The sequence below is a fragment of the Callorhinus ursinus genome, unplaced genomic scaffold (genome assembly GCF_003265705.2).
Source record: "Callorhinus ursinus isolate GAN/ISIS: 27379988/994484 unplaced genomic scaffold, GSC_fseal_2.0 scaffold4, whole genome shotgun sequence".
Lineage (NCBI taxonomy): Eukaryota > Metazoa > Chordata > Mammalia > Carnivora > Otariidae > Callorhinus > Callorhinus ursinus.
In genome coordinates, this window is record NW_027397066.1 from 161,552,133 (window position 1) to 161,555,980 (window position 3,848).

The 3,848-nt window shown below is 38.2% G+C and overlaps 1 long non-coding RNA gene across 1 annotated transcript; it reads right to left on the bottom strand.

Moving 5' to 3' along the window:
* Positions 1-255: 255 nt before the first annotated feature.
* LOC141372536 (uncharacterized) lies at positions 256-3,289 on the bottom strand. Its single transcript, XR_012377813.1, has 3 exons — positions 3,214-3,289; positions 2,010-2,177; positions 256-748 (listed from the first exon to the last, which is right to left on the bottom strand). It is a non-coding gene; the product is annotated as an uncharacterized lncRNA (long non-coding RNA).
* Positions 3,290-3,848: the final 559 nt, after the last annotated feature.

Genomic DNA, 3,848 nt, shown 5'->3' on the forward strand with positions numbered 1-3,848 from the left:
AGAGAGAGTCTTAAGCAGACTCCAAACTCAGCACAGAGCCAGATGTGGGGCTCGATATCACAACCCTGAGATCATGACTTGAACTGAAACAAAGAGTCAGACACTTAACCAACTATGCCACCCAGGCACCACTTGTTTGCTTTTTTTATGCAAGTTTTTTTTTAATAGTTTTAAATCTATAGAAAAGTTACTAGGGCAGTATAAAAAACTCTAGGTTTTCCACTTAAAATTTCTATATACTACATTATTGCCATCCTCATCCTCCTCTCCCTTCTCTATGTAATATGTGTACACACACACACACACACACACACACAGAAATGATGCCCCATCACCCCTAAATACTAGAGGGCATAACTCCTAAAAACAAGAACACTCTCTTACATCACCATCTATAATCCTCCCAGTCAGAAAATCACCAATGTAACAATACAAGCATCCAATCTATAGACTCCATTCAAATTTTCCTCATTATTTCAACCACTTATTTTTTTCTTTCTGGTTTAGGATCTTATGAAGAAACTAGTACATAGTTAGTTGTTATGTGTCTTAGTCCATGACCATAGTCTAGGTAGCTTATAAACAACAGACATTTATTTCTTAGAGTTCTGGAAACTGGAAGTCTGAGATCAGGATGCCAGCACGGTTGGGTTGAGGGCCCTCTTCTTATGGCAGTTTTCTTGTATCTTCATGTAGTGGAGAAATAATACTTTTTCTCTAGCCTTCTGTGCTCATGGCTGAGACCTACCTATAATACAAGACAGATTAACAAGAGAAATAAAACAATTTTAATTACATATGTACATATGGGAGCCCCACAAAAACATTAACCTCAAAAGGCAGCCAGACTATTAAGGCTTATATATCAGCCTGAGCTGGGATAGAAATTGGAAATGATAGGGGTGGGGCTTCAAAGAGGAGAAGGCAATTCACAGGAAGGTGAGAGGAGAAAATGTTCCACAAACAAATGTTCCTTGCCCTGCAGCTAAGTCTCTCAGGTGAAAAAGTTTTCTTTGGTAGTAGTTCTCTACCAGGTATAGGCTCACTTTGTAATGGAAATTTCCTTTATAAGTCAAGATTTTCCTTACAATAGGGTAACTTCTACTCTGCTTTCTGAGCTTCTTTTGTGTATGCAGTTTCTTAAAATAATCAGCTCAAGATAATTCTTATGACAAAAAAAAAAAAAACATATGTTGGAATGGCATATTCTGCTACCCTTCACCCACATGGTGGAAGGGCAAACAAATTCTCTCTGGCCTCTTTTATAAGGGCATGGATCTCATGACCTAATGATTTCCTGAAGGCCTCACTTCTGAATAACATCATATTGGGGGCTAAAGTTTCAACATAAATTTGAGGTGGGCACAAACATTCAGAGCATAGTATCACACTGCATCAGTTTCCTTCAATCTGGAACAGTTCTTCTCTCCTGCTGTCTTGGTCCTTCTCAGGCATTTCCTTCTGTTAAATGTTCCTTCACCTGGGCCCATTCAACATTACCCTGGCCAGACTCAGGCCATGCATGCTTGCCAGGGAATCCCACAAAATTTCTGCTGCTCCTTTCTTAGCTCATCAATCATATGGGACACAATGTTGGTCCAGACCATTGTTGGTCATGTTACCCTTGATCATCTGGTCAACTTGGTCTCTCCCAGGTTTCTTTACAAAAAAAATTGTCATTTTCTTTGTATTTGATTAGCATTTTGTAAGGAGATAGTCCAATATTACACCAATATATTTCTCACCAAATCTCCTCCATTGAAGAGGAACAGAATGTGACACCCCAAAATATGTCTCTTTGGCATAAGTATTATCCTGAGATGGTTAGTTATAGGAAACACCAGGCATAGGTGAAGCTCCAAAAACTGAGGGGAAGTTATTCTTTTCCAAGGGACATTTACATTTATAAAGGAAATCTCTTTTTAAAAAAAGTTTTTATTTAAAGTTTGATTAGTTAACATACAGTGTAATATTAGTTTCAGGTGTACAATTAGTAATTCAACACTTACATACAACACCCAGTGCTCATCACAACAAATGCATCACCTATTTCTCCCACTCCCCCACTTCATCTCTGGTGACCATCAGTTTGTTCTCTAGAGTTGAGTCTGTTTCTTGGTTTGCCTCTTTTTCTCCCTTTGATTGAAATCTCCATTTGTAAGGGTGTATCCTTTTCTCTACCAGGAAGAGAAGAAAGGCTCTAAATCACAAGGCACTCTTATTAATGAAGAAGTCACTTACCTAAATCTACATAATAGCTTTACCCTGGTTTTCTGTGTTTTTCCCTGATAACCTCCCATAATGGCACTCCTCCCTCTCCTGACACCAGTATCTTTTGTCTTTAGCTGAAGATGGTATTTAAGGTATTGTCTCAAGCCATTTGTGCATGTTATTCAGTTTTCTTGGGTATCTCTCATGTATACAGAAGTTTACATGTTATTAAACATCTGTTTTTCTATTGTTAATTTGTCTTTTATAATAGAGGAGTCTCAGCTAAAAACCTAGAAAGGTAGAGAGGAAATTAATTTTCCTCTTCTGTTCATCAACTTCAGCATCCATTGATGATTCCTGCCTATATCAACTGGCACTGTCATGGTTGACAAAGAATTATTCTCTATTTCCATTGATGGGGTTCAGAGTAGTCCACCCTAAAATATGCCACTTTGGCATATTGATCACTTTGAATCAAAGTTACTTAAGAAGCAGCTGGTATAAGGTGCATTTGACCCTCCCCTGTCCCCCTGAAAGCAGGAAGTATATCTTCCCTATGAAAGGTACCCTCCCTATACCAGAAGGTAGAGAGATATTTTTATCACGAGAGAGAGAACTTAGGATTCCAAGCCTATATAGACTGACCTATTTCTTCACCAATTTACTACAGAAGCCCAAATTTTTTTGTCTTGTCAATTCCTTGTGAATGTATTGTCCTTTTGTCCAAAACATGCCTGCTTTGGTCACTTCTTTGAGTCTCATATTTCTATAAGCTCCCAGATTTTTGAGATTAAAATTTGTTTTTTCTTCTGTTAATTTGTCTTGTGTCAATTAAATTATTAGACTAGAACTGAGAAAGGGAGAAAGGAAAACTTCCTTCCCCACAGTTTTGGTGCCCAATATGAGATCCTCCACTGGCTGCACACTGCCCATCTCAGGACTATTACAGCTGAGAGATCCCGGGACCTTTGACAATAGCTGGCATAAGGTAGAAATTCTTACCACAAAAGCCTCTTGGATCTCTGCCTGCAAAATCTGGTGGAAGCAAGAGTGGTGAAAGTCCTTTTCTTTGTCTAAATTTAAAATAGCAGGAAAAAATACTTGTGTGAATTCATTTCTGGCATATAGTGACTTTGATAAAGATTTGTTATAAGTAGTCTTCATGTCTACTGATCCCATTCCTCCCAGAGATAGTCCTTGTTTCCTTTTGTTTCTGCTGCATTTTCTTTGTCCAGCCATGCCAGCTCTCAGAGGAGTTTGTCATAAGAGGTTCCAGTCCATTAGGGGCCTGTGAGAGAGAAGAGACACTGTTTACACTATACTTACTGCCTATGACAATAAAGGTCTTTGCTTTCTTAGGATAACTCTGAGAATAAACTTTTCAGTCATGGATGCTGTATCTTCTGCACCCACTTCAGGACTGCCTCTCACATTCATGGTAAATATTTATTCTAAACCTCGGAAGTCACCTCCAAGTCTTTCCATAAAAAGACACATAGGAATATCAGGGCTAGCCTTAGAGAATCCTTTAACAAGATGAAAAAAAAAAGAAAAAAGAAATTGAACTTAGAACAAAAATTAAAATCCACATCCAATGTAAATTCCCTCTTTACACCCTCTCCTACATCTCATTATTC